The 15,904-nt window shown below is 41.7% G+C and overlaps 1 protein-coding gene across 4 annotated transcripts in view; it reads left to right on the top strand.

Annotated features, from left to right (window-relative positions):
• Positions 1–3,370: 3,370 nt before the first annotated feature.
• The window catches only part of FHIP1A (FHF complex subunit HOOK interacting protein 1A), a 224,460-nt gene continuing 211,926 nt past the window's right edge, over positions 3,371–15,904 (top strand). For all 4 annotated transcript variants that reach the window (XR_011537748.1, XM_070611568.1, XM_070611570.1 and 1 more), the window contains exon 1: positions 3,371–3,756. The gene's annotated coding sequence lies outside the window, so the exon portion shown is untranslated. The remainder of the gene's footprint in view (positions 3,757–15,904) is intronic.

Raw genomic sequence — 15,904 nt, 5'->3', positions numbered from 1 at the left:
AAGATATTTCTAATTTTTCACCACATTTAAATGATACCAACAGACATTCTAATGTGTAAATTTTTAGCAAATATTTGAATATTAGAATAAATTCTTAGAAGTAAAATTTCTGGTTCAGAAAGTATGCAGATTTTAAAGATTTAGATGCAAATTGCTAAAGATTATTATAATTTATACTTCCTTCAGCTTGGTATGATATTGTCTAACATCCAACAATAGGCATAATTATTTTTGCTAATCTTTGCCAAATTTATAAATAAGAAAATATTGTCTCTCATTCTAGCTTTAATTAGTATGGTTGAACTTTTAAAATAAATATATTGGCCATTTATATTTTATTATTATTATTTTTGGAATTCTCTGTGCATCTCCTTTGACTATTTTTCTATCTTATTTATTTGAAAGAATTCTCTATAAGGAATAACAACTAAAATTCTTTGCTTATTACATATGTTGTGGATATTTTTTCTGCTTAATTACAAACTTTTCATATTTCAAACTCCTTTCCAAAACTAGCAAGTTCTGATACTTTGTTCCCTTGAGGAAGCAGAATTTAGGAGAAACTACTATCACAGACCGCGTGCATGAGGCACCTTTGTAGGACTTCATTTCTTATTTTCATTTTATGTCCTTTCTTTCCTGTTCTCTTTTCCCTCTCCTTTACTTTTAGTAAGACTCATTTTCTCTGAAACAATGACTCTGTTCCTCTCCCAGAGGGCATAATGGATATATGTATGAAATTTACATTTACAGAGAAGGAACTAACATTGTGCCTGCCCTGTATCAGGTACTGCGCTAGACACTTCACTACAGTAATTCATGTTATCCTTAAAACAACTCGAACGAACTAGGTATTATTTTCTTCATTTTATAAGCTGGGGAAATTGAAAATCATTAACATTATGTGTAGTTTCTTTCCTGTCTTCTCTTGGCCTTCTTGATTTTACCCCTAACCTGCTCCTTTTGAAGTCTTCTTCATCTCTGATATGGCAATTCCATCCTTCCGGCTGTTCAGGCCAAAAATCTCAGAGTCATCCTTGTTTTCTTTTCTTCTTACCCCACGATTTGTGAGGAACCCCTGTCAGCTCTTCACTCTGCCCCTCTCTGGTCCCAGTCATTAGCCTCTTGCTTCTGGTTTATTTCAATAGCCTTCTCATTGGTCTCTGCTTCAGCTCTTACTCCCAGCAGTCAGTGATCCTATTACAATGTGTCAGAAGATGCTGCTTTTCTACACAAAGCCCTCCAACGGCTCCCACCTCGGAGTAAAAGCCTCGCCTGAGGTACATCATCCCTATCTCTTACTTCTCTCACTTCATCTTCTCCATTCTACCACCCTGGCCTCTTGGGTGTTCTAGCTCACCCACGCATATTCCTGCCACAGGCTTTTTGTACTTGCTGTGCTTTCTGTCTCAAAAGTTGTCTGCTCAGATGTCTTACTCCTTAACCTCTTTCAGGCCTTTGCTCAAAAGTCACCTCCTCCAGAGGCTTTCCTTGATGACCTTATTTAAAAGAGCACCCCTCATACTCCTTAAGCCCCCTCCCTGCTTCATTTTTCCCCATAGCATTTCTAATCATATGGCAATCCACATATTTTCCTTATTCATTTATCATCTTCACGGGCAAGCTCCGTGAAGGCTAGGATTTTTATGTTTTCATTCTCCTGTGTCCCTGACCCCTCGAAGAGTGCCTAGGGTGCAAAAAGCACTCAATAAATATTGGTTGAATAAACGAACGATTCCCCCACGTTCCAGTTGTTAGAGGAGGGCAAGGTGACCTGCTGTGCAGAACTTCCTCGCTTCCACTTTCATCTCTGTCTCCCTTGTCCTTCCCCAGCTTTTACTTAGGAGCCACTTGTCTGCACTTGTTACAGGTGGAAGGGAAGTGAGTCCTGAGAGGTACTGGCAGCAAGTGCAACCTGCGTTCCTGCTGCCGTCCTCGAGCACAGCAGAGGGGGCAGACAGCCTTAGAAGGCAGCTGGAAGCTTGTATCATCCCACTAGCATGGTTGCAAAAGAGAATTTGAAACTAGATATACCTGATTTTGGTTATCTCCGGATGCCATTCATCAGGAATGAAGGGAGGAAGTTACTTCCTCCAAAGGAGAACTTGGTGAGGCGCCAGCAGGATGCTTCTGCGGTAGAAAACCCTCCACATCCGCCTTTACAAGCTGCGGTGTGGCCCAACCTGCTTAGATTGAGGCTCACCTCAAGTTTCAGCCACACCAACCACAGGGCTCTGAAAATGCCAAGAGGGCCTCTAACCAAGAATTTGTTTCCTCCTCCGGGGTTTCAAGTCCAGAAAGCAGAGCGTTGATTTCGCCACCCAAGCACGCAGAGGGTGTGGGAGACGGAAAAATCGGGGGGCGGGGGGAGGGAGGCTGCGCCGCCCAGCCCAGCAGCGGGCACAGCTCCGCGTGTCCTGCAAACAAGGGGCCAGGCCGTCCGAGGTCCCAGGTCCGGGCTCTGGGAGGGATGTTGAGACGCTGGGCAGCGCCACAGGCGGCCACCACCACCCAGGGGGTTAGGGAAATGGATTCTGCTCTCCCATCTTCCAGAGAGTCCTGAGTTGGGGGAAGTTTCCTTTTTGCCGTAGAACTATCCAACTTAAAAAGCCCTCATTTTCTGGAGGAAGAAGTGCCAGTGAACGTGTGACACACACACATATACTCACATACAACTCGGATAACACTGACTCCCCTTAAAACACAAAAGAGCCACCCTCGTTCCCGTCTCCTCCCGCTCCCTCCCAACCCTGGCACATGATTGACGTTTGCTGAGCCCAAAGCTCCCCCTGCCCCCTTCAGGGAGTTTGCCAGGAGGATGAACAACAGGCGAACGTTTCCATCACTTGACTCAGCTCTCTCGGGACTGTATTAGCATTTAAAAATCAAGCCTCAGGAAAAAAAGGCGCCGGTGAAAGAAACTGGAGCGGGGAGAGGACGCCGGCGGCCGCTGGCAGACCTGTGGGGAGTGAGGGGTCCCGAGTGGCCGCGCCGTGTAGGGGTGTCGGACTCCCTCAGCGTCGCAGCACTTCCCCCGTTCGGTTAATTTTCTTGTTTGGTGGTGTGTGCGCGTGTGCGTGTGTGTGAGTGCGTGCGTGTGTGCATGTGTGTGAAGGGGCGTGGCCCTGGCGAAAGGCGAGCCCCCAAGGGCGAGGCGTCCTCCACGCCGCCCGGGTTAAGTTTCGGTGGAAACTTTCCCTCAGAAGCCCCTCCTCCTTCACCGTGGAAACCGGCGCCGGGCGGCCGCGCGGCCGACGCAGCCCGGCGCACCTGGCAGCGGCACGTCCCGGGGCAGGGGCGGGGCAGGGGCGGGGCTGGCGGCGGGCGGGGCGCTGCGGGGCGGGGCGGGCGGCGCTCCCCTGGTCCGGCAGGGCAGGTTGGGCCCCGCCCCGGCTCAGCCCCGCCCGCGCTCCCAAGGGCGCGGGGAGGGCGGGGGCGAGCCCGGGTTCCGCGCGGCACTGCCCGCGGCTGACGCACCGTCGAAAAGTTGCGCTCAGACCTTACCCCGTCTCCTCCTTTCTTCCCCCGGCCCGGCTGTGGAGTTGGAGCCGCGCGGGGAGGAGCCGGGCGGGGACCTGCGAGCGGCGGCCGGACCGGGCGAGGAGCCGGCTCCCCCTTCCTCGCGGTGCCTAGCGCGGGTGGCGGCTCCGGGACCCGCGTCCCCAGGACCGCGGCGCAAACTTTCTGGACTGTCCGGGGACGTTTGTCCGGCGAGTCCCCCACCGCGCGGGGAGGAGGAGCCGCGGCCGCTGACAGGTACGTGGCACGCCGATCTCATATTAGCGCTTGAGGGAGTTAAGGGAGTGGGAGAGCCGAGGTGTCCCTTTCTTGCATCCCCCAGCTGGGCTGCAGGGACAGGTATTGGGATGGGGGGCCCCCTGGGAATATGCCAAACAAGGTGACTGCGTCGGGCCAAGGCACGGCTGGGAGGAGGTGGCTCCCAGAGCTTCGGGACCAGGCGTTACTCGGCGACTAACCCCGGGGGAGAGCGGGCCAGCTTGTTTTGACGGAGAAGGACGTCAGGGCTCTCCACCCCTTTCCTTGGTCCCTGGGGCCAGAGAGCTGGGGTCCTACGGGAGGAAGAGGTAAAGGCAAAGAGATCTGGGACTCAGTTTCTCTTTCCAAACCTCCTCGTTTATACAAGAGACAGAGAGGCATTGCCACTCGGAGGTTTGCAGCACTTTTCTGGGGTAAGGATTTCTTGTTGGGTGGCCGTCGCTCAGTTTCCTAAGTTCTCTAATGAAACTGTGTTCAAGTCGCGATCGTTGTTACTGATGGTGTGTGTGTGTGTCCCCCGCCCCGACCTCAACAAAGCTCCCTTGTTAAACCTCGCTTCTGCTAGGGAGCGGAACTAGCTGCTGTCCTATTTCAAGCCCGGCCAGAGCGAGGTGTTGGTGGCAGCGGTAGCTGTGTTTGCTTGGGACTTTGGGAATCACGTGAGCGTAGCTAATGACTTAGCCCAGCACCGTCCCACCTACCTGGATCCGTCCATTCTTAACTGCTCCGGCTTCCACCCTTCAGCAGGTCCTGCAGCCTTAGCCATCCAGGGACGGGAAAATTCCCTGTCGGGGGGAAGGAGCCCCAAACGAGGAGAGACCGCCCTGAGGAGTAGTGGTAAACAGTGCATACCAATTGTTGCTTCCCTGTAAATTGGGCCCATTCTTTAGCTTCTTCTCTGAAAGGGTCCTGCTATCAAATTCATCTCATTAGGAAGTCAGCTGCTCTCTGCTAATAGCCACAGCAGACCTGATGGAATTATGTACGTCATTGAAAAAAATAATTCCTGCTTAATCACCTTTATCTTGTTGATTAAAGAGAGAAAAGATTTCCTCTCCTTAGCCTGCTTGGCGGGGTCACCTCCCTGACCTCAAGTTCACTTGTACACCTAGCACTAGACAGGATGTTGTCCCTGAAGGGGCCCAAACCTAGTGTACTGCAACCGAAGTCCACGGTTGGAGAACTTCAGTGGTCTTCTCTGGACAGAAATTGAGCAGGAGATTCAGTCCATAAATCTACTCTTTAGTGCAGCATACTTGTTGGCTTTAGATAACTTTTCAGATAATTAAAGACTGTTTTCTTTTAGCTCCAGTGAATCCCTTTCCACAGAGCTCATAAGAATTGTGTCCGTGCTTGTCTTGAAATAAATTAAGTTTGGGGTCCCATTTATCATTTGTCCTATAGCTTTAGAAACAAGATTAAACTATGTGGGGAGGGTGGAAAGGGCAAGAGAAACCAAGCTTTTCTGAACTGGATTCAGAGAGAGATTTAGAGTGGTTTAATAATTTAGACCCAACTGCCCAGCTAGCTTTCTTCTTGCCTCTACATAGAGATACTATGGGTTGTATCACTTTTAATGTAGGCATTCGAAGACTAGAAAAGAAAGGACTATTACAGAGTCAGAGTAATGCATTGCTGGACAGTTCTGCATGTTGCCTCCCAAGTTTGGTTCAAAACACTTTCTCTCCAAATTCTTTCTGCCATAATAGGAAGTCAGTAGATAATGTTGACAAATCAAGAAGCAGATGTACAAACAAATTATGTAGAAATGTAGAGGTACCTATTAGAAGAAGCAAAAGTTGCCTGAGGAGTGACTTTTGGAATTATGTTCTTGTATTGTTTAAAAAATTTTTTTGTTAAGGAAGCTCCCTCTCTCTGCAAATCTAAAGCAAAATTGTTCTCTCGGATCCCTGCTTAGATGCTTGGTCTTTATTCTGTGTACTTTTGTCTCCTAGGGCGGTTCATAGGCCCTTTGAAGAGCTGGACCCTCAGATTCTGGCCTTGGAACACAATTTACATCTATTTCACTCTTACTCTCAGCAAATTCCAACTCTTAACTTTTAGCCTAGGTAGGGGAACAGTGTTCAAGAGGAACCAATAATTTCAGGGACTTCATTTATAGGGATCTCTTAATAAAGACAGTAACAGAAATTAATGTGTTTATAGTGCTTTATGATTAACAAAGTACTTTGACGTGTACCATATTTGTGCTTTGTAATTTAACCATTTTGTAGTGGGTGCTGTTATATTCAGATGACACAGGAAGAAAACAGATAAGATTCAGAGAGAATAAGGAACTTTTAGGTGCCTACTTTGCTCCTGTATGTGGTGGACTCAGAACTGAATTCAGGATTTCTGATTTAGAAGCAATGCTTTTAATTTTTTTCTCTGCTACAACTTGTGAAGTGTTTGGATGTGAAATGGGATCTTATTTCTAATTAACCAAAGTGTGAGCTCGTTGGGGATAGGAGTGTATATAAATATGTATACATATATATGTGTATGTTATGTTTATATCCTTGCATCTCAACAATGTAGTTGTACCTGGGGAGGTGGAGTAGATGCATAAATGCCCCAATAGACTGAATAAAGAACTTTGGTAATGTCTAAAATTGAAATCAGGAAATAGCAATATAAATGTGTGATTTACAAATATGGAAGTAATTACCAGAAGAAACATCTCGAAGAGTTGAAGGAGCTTCTTTTGGGGAATGGTACTCAAACTTAAGGAGGAACCTGACAGGGGTCTGTTGTTTTTGGCTATGTACCTTATACCTTTATATCTTTTATATATTTATTTATTTATTCATTTATTTTTTGGTGAGGAAGATTGGCCCTGAGCTAACATCTGTTCCCAATCTTCCTCTTTTTGCTTGAGGAATATTGTTGCTGAGCTAACATCTGTGCCAATCTTCCTCTATTTTCTGTGGGATGCCACCACAACATGGTTTGAGGAGTGGTGCTAGGTCCGTGCTCGGGATCCAAACTTGCAAACCCTTGGCCAGTGAAGCGGAGTGCATGAACTTAACCACTCTGCCACTGGGCCAGCCCCTATATCTTATATTTTATATTATGTAAAAAAAAATCCTTTGGAAAGGTTAGAGTAAAAGTTTCTTTTCAGAATTTTAGAGCTGAAAGGGACCACAGAGATTGTTTATTCCCAGTTCTTTCATTTTGCAGGTGAAGAAATTGAGGTATAGGAGTTTAAATGTTTTGTCAAGGTCACATAACTATAGAGACAAACCCCTTCCAGCACAAGTTTAACTCCTCCCCAGGCAGGTGGAAATTTTCCCCCTGGTTGTGATTCCTCAATTACTTTGCTAGGCAATTCTCTCCTCTTTCTATCTGGTTTTTATAATGTTTGAATAGATTACAGGACTGTGGATTCAAATGTAGTTATCAGTAGGCCTGGCTCCGTGACCAAGTAGATGAAGTTCCATGTGCTCTGCTTTGGTGGCCTGGGTTTGCAGGTTCGGATCCTGGGCACAGACCTACCCCACTCACCAGCCATGCTGTGGAGGTGTCCCACATACAAAAAAATAGAGGAGGATTGGCACAGATGTTAGCTCAGGGTGAATCTTCCTCAGCAAAAAAAAAAAAAAAGTTTATCTTTAATTCCTCATATTTCCATATTGAAAATGCTTCAAATCTCTCTAGAACTTTCAGACTCGGTATGTTTCCTGTATTTTTTGTTAATTCTGTAATAACTTTGAATTAGAATTAGACACACTTTGGCAGTTTGTCTGCAGCTATTTAGGAATTGACAGTGTTGCTCAGTTGAATTTGATAAATACTGGAATTTGGGCTAAACTTTTATCTTGAGAAGCTGTGACTAATGGGAGATGCTAATGGAGCTTGTCCAATATCTATGAGTGTTGCTTAATGAAGTTCTGAGAATAAGGATCTAACTGTCTTCTAAAAGAGAGATAGAGGCTGATGATATTTTAGGGGTCATATAGAACAGTTTCTAACACACTAAGTTTTCCCTTTATACGTGAGATTTTCTCCTACTTCCCTTCCAATTATATCATTAACTTAAAATTAAACTTTGTTTTTTCTGATTATACACAAATACATATTATTGAATGTTCAGACATTACAGACGTGTAATGTTGAAAGTTAAAGTGCGGTCTAATCTTATATTCTGGGGAAACTGCTATAAATAGGTATTTTTTTTTCCCCCAAAATTTCTTTGTTAAAATATATTTCTTATTATTGTGATTGTTAATAACAGCTGGCGTAATACTAAACAACTTTCAACTTGGTTTTTATTTTTAACTTAATATATCTTGAAAATGTTTCCATGACCATACATACAGAGCATCCTGTCTGTATAGTATTGCATCACAGGTTATTTAAACAATCTCTTACTGTTGGAAATTTGGGTCGTTTCCCATTTTTCCATGTTAAGAACAGTACTTTAGAGAAGATCCTTAAAGTACACTTGTGTGAGTGTTTTCTGTAGGAAAGTTTTGTGAAAGAGACAGAGATATGAAAATGTTAAATTTCTCTAATTTATACTTCCTCTAATAGTATTTAAAATTATATTAAATTCCATTTAAAATTATATTAATACCTTTTTTCTTTCTGAAGGTATAAGACTGAAGATAGAAATTATTAATCCATGACCAGACACTAAAACAAGAGGTCATAGGAGCAGAAGGCTCTGAGCTTTTAGATAGGGCTCACCTCATTTCTTCACATTTCAGGTTCTGTCTGCTTTTACTGTTTTCCCCTGGAGAAGATAGTAATTGATAACAGCTATAAAAATACCCTCCAGTTGTTGGATGAGCTGCTAATTAGCTTTTATGGAGCATAGTTTGTTTTTTTTTTTTTAAACGTTTTCTTAATAACATTATTCTAGGACATGCCATTAAGGAGTTCAGAGAATCCAGTAGGTTTTGCAGAATGCAGAATGAGGGTATGTTAGCTCCTCTCCTTGTATTGTGAAAGTTTACCTCTGTTGAAGTATTGATCCTGGGTCAATTTTAGGATCCTTAGGCTTGTAGAAGGTGCCAGGGACTGATGTTACTCTTCTGTATGTGGAAAATGTGAAATAAGATACTTTGGCTAAATTTCATGACTCATATTCACTGAAGCAGGAACATTTCAGGAATTCCTGTGGCAGAGTTTTTATTGACCATCTTAGAGAGTTGGTTGATATTTTCATTGAGTCCAAGCTTTGTTCATAACCATTCAATTAGAGGATTATGTTTCATTTCTCAAAATGAGTGCCTTCTGTTTTGTTTGTATTTATGGAACTTGTCCTTGGAGTTCATTCATGATTTTCTTTGTAATATATCAGAATGAGTATAGAAAAATACATCTACAAATATAGATGATGTCTGTCCATATGTATTTTATTATAAAAATATTACTTAATATTTCTGTATGAAAGCTTTTCTTATAAAATAAGAATTTCTTTGGACATAGGGGAAACTATAGTTTGTATATACTCGTATTTTGATCTTTTTGTGAGAAGATGCAACATGTCTAATGTATTATTCTTGATTATTGCTTATTCACTAACATTAGTAACTTTTTTTGTAAGTTGAGTATTTTAAATCTCTCCTGTTTGTGTGTATTACAAAATGTTTACACTTTTGCTTGTTTTAAGCAAGATGTAGTGCTTTAAATGCTTATGAAAAGTCTGACAGCAGAACTTTCATTGACCTTGATTTGCTTCAGGAAACGCTAGACTACCTGCTATTTACCTTAGAGTCGTATTAAAAACCTAATAGTTAATGCTAATTTCTTATCCGCTTGATTAAGTTTGACCTTCTCTGAATTTCCTTCTTGTACTTCTCCACTGTGTTACTGTTTAGGACCTTGCATGTCCTATTTGAAAAGTAGACCCTGGAGTTGCTGTAGATGGTAAAAATCAGCTTGTAACTTGTGTTTGGGAGTCTGGGGACTGGTTGTGTTGCCTTCTCCCTTTTTTTCTTAAAGTAAACCTACCTCTTGATCATGTTTTAGGGTTAGTTTGTCACTGAGGAGTGGTCATTCCTTCACAGTGAATCACAAAAGGAGTAGGTTTGGTGAGGCTTCCTCACTCTTCCTGGCTGCTCAACCTGCTGTCCTCTGAGCTTCTGTCCGGGTCGGCGTGCCAGGAGCAAACTCTCTACTTGGCTGCCTTCCCTACGTGGATAATTTCTAAATCTGCATCCTTATTGCTGACCTTTGGAATCCTAGGCTTGCTTCTCCTATTCCTGCTGGATAGGTCTACGTTTGGATCCTGACATCAAGTTAAACTATTGAGTGACAAGATCACCTAGTGGAGTACCTTATAGTGAATAGAATCCTATAAATGTTTGTTGTTGCCTCTTAGTATCACATAGGCAATTATAATATTTTTTATCTTGTTTCTGTTTCCAATTTTTCTTCCTCTAGTCCATTTTCATGCCATACTCAGTTTGATTTTATAAAGTAAAGCTTTGTTCCTGTCACCAATCATGATCCTTGTGGCCTACTGGGTGATGACTCAGCTCAAGGTGTAATGGTTAATTTTGTGTGCCAACTTGACTGAGCCATGGGGTGCCCCGATAGTTTGCTAAACATTATTCTAGGTGTGTCTGTGAGGGTGTTTCTGGATGAGATTAGCATTTGAATCGTATTCTGAGTAAAGCACAGTGCCTTTCCCATTGTGGGTGGGACTCATTCAATCCCTGCACAACCTGAAGAGAACAAAAAGACTGAGTAACAGAGATTCACTCTCTCTGCCTGACTGTCTTTGAGCTAGGATATCAGTCTTTTCCTGCCTTTGGACTTGGACTTGAACTTGAACTATGTACTATATATGTTATCCTTTATATATGTCTTTCCTATTGGTTCTCTTTCTCTAGAGAACTCTGACTAATACTCAAGGCATCTATGACCTGGTGCCCTGTGTACATCCTCTGCTCTGGCTGCCCTGCTGATCTCTTCCTCATTCCTGAGCACACCTACCTCTTCCTTTTACTCCATCTCTGCTGGGATCAGTCCTTCCTCTTTCCAATTATTTCAGTGATGTGCACTCTTTAAAACCCAGGTCAGAGCTTGTGTTCTCCTTTAAGCCTTTCTTGGCTGTCTTTTCTTGTAGTAGTTTCCTAGCATCTGAATCTCTACTGAAATTTTAAGAATTTAGGTATTTGCTGCCTTCTAGTGTTATCTTTAATACATTTTTCCTTCTCAACTAGATTATTAACCCCTTTAGGGCTTGGACCAAGCTCTATTCTTCCAAATCTTCCACTGTTCTTGGTGTTGCCTTTCAATTAGTAAGTGGCCGGTGAGCATTTACTAATTTTTTTTTTAGCACTAAGATCTTCCTAGGGAAGAAAAGGCAAATGTAGGGCTTGCGTGCTCACACTCCCTCATCTTGAGCCCACGGAAGAAATGTCTAGTTCACTTCCCACAGGACCCAGAACTCTATCAATGCGGTGCTCCAGGGACACTCTGCCAGTTTTCTGGGGTTGTTACTAGAAATGAAACATAAATCATCCTTGACCCAGAGCCAACTTTTCCTAAGAAAAAACCTGTCATATTTAAAGTTCTGTTGAGTTAGCCCTTTCCTGAGATACTGGTTTGCAACTACTTTTACTGTCATCTGCTTTGCTCTTGTTTCTTGTAATTTCCCTTTGCTCTACCTCTGGCTAAGTCTTTTCATATCTTCCTCTGTAAATACGCTGTGTAGCACGTGGTTGTGAATAATTTTGAATAAGAGTGAAGGAGAAGAAGTATGGAAAATGAGCTGTATGTTCCTAGGCAATTTGGGTTTGTCAAATTTAATGCAAATTTCATTCAAGCACAGTATGATTTTCCTCATTGTTCCTGCAATTGAATTTAGCTGTTGAGGAACAGCATTGGAAATCTGACCACATTCTACTCTTCGGCTCATCTTTTAAGCTCAAAGTATTGCAAACCCTCCACACTTTTCATCCCCCTTACCCTGCTCTCCTGTGCTTATCTTCTAACATATTAAAATTTACTTATTTATTGTATGTATTGTTTATTGATTGTCTCACTGAATAAGAATATAAAACTCCATGAAGGTGAAGGATCTTGGGCTATATTAGTATTGGCTGTCTTTGGCTGTCTATCCCAAGACGTAGACCAATGTCTGACATTCAGTAAGTATTTGTTGAATTGAGTGGGAGTGTGCTAACTTGGAGCCCTTTACCCCCCTTTGTTGCCTAGGCTTTCTGTCGTATCCTCTGGGACCTCTCTTTCTTTTGTCCTTCTTCTTACTGAAGATCCCTTCTCTCCATACCTCGTTAGTTCTTTCAAACGATATAACTACATGTTCCCCAGATCTGTGCCTTTGTAATAGCCACATCAGTAACAGAACTAACAGTCCCTTGGCTATTCATGGTTTACAAAACACTTTCACAAATACTATCTCATTTGAGGTATTTTTGAGTCTGTGACTGTGATGAGATCTTTAGATCCTGTCTTTCACCGAAGTATGCAAGTTAGCAAAATCTTGTCCCACCAAGTGATGCGCCTGTTCGTTAGTATATGCCAGGCATACCCTCCCTTGGGCCGTGTTTTTGCCAGATTATATATGGGGGAATGTGCCTCTTTGGTTTCGTCTTCTGGCCTTCTAGGAATAATCATTATATTACCCAGAAGAGTGCCTTTATGGTATAAGGTCCTCAAGTAAAGTGATAAAAATGAGAAAGGAGGGGGCTGGCCCCGTGGCCGAGTGGTTAAGTTCACGCGCTCCGCTGCAGGCGGCCCAGTGTTTCGTTGGTTCGAATCCTGGGCGCGGACATGGCACTGCTCATCAAACCACGCTGAGGCGGCGTCCCACATGCCACAACTAGAAGGACCCACAACGAAGAATATACAACTATGTACCGGGGGGCTTTGGAGAGAAAAAGGAAAAAATAAAATCTTTAAAAAAAAAAGAAAATGAGAAAGGAAAAAAAGGAACAGACCACCACTAACATACACTAATGGGACATTTTTCAATGGAAGGGACTTGGCTAGATGCTGAAAAACTATTATTACCTCAAAGTTAATTTGATAGCAGGAGCTCCATGTGGACTTGTCCAGCAGGAATTGGAGACACAAGCATGGAGTTGAGAAGGTTGGCCTGAAGGATGCAGATCAAGCAGAGATGAGAGCTCGTGACTTTTAGGTTCTCCACCAGTAAATTGCCATTACTGTTCTCCTGGCCTCTCTCTTTGCTGGGCTGTGAAGACAGAACCATTTTCTTCCTAAAGGCCTTCTGTTCTTGCCTCCAAGCCATGGGAGTGCTCAATAACTATTAGTGTCTAATGATGACACAGGAATATTCCTCTGAGCAATTGGAGAGCTGTAGGCATGTCACAAATTGACAGATGCTCACAAATCTCTTTTTGCTGTTTTGAAATATCACTGCCTGGGGAGTTGTATACAACTTGTTCTGACAGAGTGGTCTTAAATATTCATTCCTTTTACCTATTACTTTAAGAGCAATGCCAGCATTTAGGCTTCAAGCTGCCAGTAGCAATTTTGGAGAAATTGTATTATAACTTTTTCAGGATACTTATTTTCATATAGCTCATTTGTTTATACGTTCATCTATTAATATTATTATTATTATTTTTAAAGATTTTATTATTTTTTCTTTTTTCTCCCCAAAGCCCCCCGGTACATAGTTGTATATTCTTAGTTGTGGGTCATTCTAGTTGTGGCATGTGGGACGCCACCTCAGCATGGCTTGATGAGTGGTGCCATGTCTGTGCCAAGGGTCCGAACCTGCGAAACCCTAGGCCGCAGCAGCGGAGTGTGGGAACTTAACCACGCGGCGATGGGGCCGGCCCCTGCTTCGATCTTACAAGCACACATGTGATTGCATTTAGGTCCTACTTGGATAATCCAAGATCAGTTCCTCCTTAAGAGCCTAAATTATCGTCACATCTTTTCCCACTTAAGGTAATATTCATACCTCCTGGGGATTAGGAAGTGATTTCTCTTTGGGGACTGTTTTTTCTGCTTACCTCAGATTTTATATATGAAATTTGCTTTAAAACAACCCAGCAGAGGCAAGGAGTGGAAATGAGAGATTAGATTGGCTGAATTATGATTGGCCACACATTGTTAATTTTCAAGTCGAGTGATGGCAGTTCATTGTACTATTCTCTTTACTTTCCATGTTTTGAAAGCTTCCATAATAAAAAGTAAGAACAAACAAAAAAAGGTAAACTCTCACACCAAGATTCCTTAGTAATCAGTTCCTCTCAGAATCTGGAAAATGCCAAATAACCCCAGATAAAATTTCATAAAAATTAAGAATGAGACTTTTAATATCCTGGTTAATCCTTTAAGCTTTCACTATCTTTTTAGACATCTTTGTGCTCCTCAAGAAAAGTAAAGGGTGAATGAAAATCCTTTCACGTGAAATTCAGAAATTGTAAGATGTAAGATGACATGAGGCTTAGATAAGAGAACTCCTTTTTCTCTTCCTTGCTAAAATAATTGGTGAGTGCATGAAGTAGCATGGTTGTCTCTGGAGACTTATGGGCAAAATAACTTATCATGACATCTTTGTCAAGCAGATGAAATCATGAGAGGGTCAACATTTTTATTACAGGGCTCATCTTTCAACTGTGTTTTAATGTGATCATAAAATGTCCAAGAGAGCTGTGACTTGGCACATAGAGTACACTCCCTGGCATAGTTCAGTAGTAATTAATGTTTTTCTGCAAATTGCTTTTTTTGGTAGTCCTACAGTGTCATAAGGCTTGAGATTTTAATTCCTAAATCGTTGTCTTTTTTCTGTTTTTCCTTAAAAAACAAAAAATAATGAGGTTTTTCATGATTTCCATTCTTCACCCCTGTGCTGAAAGGATTTTGAGGTATGCATTTAAAAATAACCACATGAGGCAAAGCACAGCATTTCTCAGGGAGCTACTGTGGCATATCAGAAATATAATATTTCTCAAAATACCGCTGTATGCCCAATTCAGGCTTAAGTGTCTGTATTATAAATGATCATGACTGTCAAGATACTAGTTTAGGCTATTCATGTTACTTCATATATACTTTAGTAACTTAATGATTTTTTTAAGGGAGGAAACCAGAAATTCATATACAGAATATCTGATCAAATAATGGCTGGGTTATGGCTTAAATTGCCAAAAGCAGCATGTTTAAAAGTGCATTTAGCCTTTAGAAGTGAGTTTATTGACATACTCTGGTTTTATATTCTTTCCTCAATGATTTTCATATTGAATTTGTTTCTTTCCAAGTTAAAAGCTGCATTTTGTTGGGGTGATATAAACTCTAGTTGCAAAATCTCATAATTAGACTGTCTTTTTTTAGCTCATGGAATTAGAATTTAGCTGGTACATTTGTTGTTGATACTGAGACTACTAAAACTCAGTTACCTCTTTTATGTTTGTTCTGAGCTGTGGTACAAATTGGTCTGTATATGTCAGACACAAAAACATGTGACCAATTCGTACAAAATTAGACTTTTTGTGGTATATGTGTTCATATAGTCGATAAAGCTGACTACATTTTGAACTTCTTATTACATTACTATGACATTGTAACCCAGGCTTATGAGAAAGCTGTATTTTTTTGCAGAGAGTGGAGTGGAGATGGTATATCGTAGTAATGTAGGTTAAAAAATGACTTTTTCGTGTGGATAAAGTCATTGGTGAAAGAATCGATTTAAATCCTTGCAAGCTTCTTGGTCATTCTAATTCCTTACTAAATAGATTATTATAAAATTTGATGGTGATTATTAAATTTCTTAGCCATTCCATCCTTTTAGAATTGTAAAATCACCCAATTTACCCTGTAATAAAGGAGAAATGATGTATGGAAATAATCAAGATAGTGGTTTACTTTTCATTTGCTATAGTATCATGCTAATCTGTTCTGCATTTTTTTTAGTGTGTGCTTTTGTGCACAGAAGAAGTAGTTACTCAGGAATAGTCTTTAAGATATAGGTTCTTTTATTACCCAGGTATAGCACAATTTTTCAGGAACACACATTTTTGCATAAAATGAGATACTTCTTAAGTTTTGTTTTTCTCTTTGCTACTTTTTCTTCTTTATCTAGAATATAAAATATAATGCAGAAAGCTGATTGAAAAAGAACTCTAACATTTGCGTGATGTTTTTTTGGTTTGCAAATAATTAACAAATGAGGAAC

This window comes from Equus przewalskii, chromosome 2 (genome assembly GCF_037783145.1).
Source record: "Equus przewalskii isolate Varuska chromosome 2, EquPr2, whole genome shotgun sequence".
Classification (NCBI taxonomy): domain Eukaryota; kingdom Metazoa; phylum Chordata; class Mammalia; order Perissodactyla; family Equidae; genus Equus; species Equus przewalskii.
This window is presented reverse-complemented; position numbering and strand designations above follow the sequence as displayed.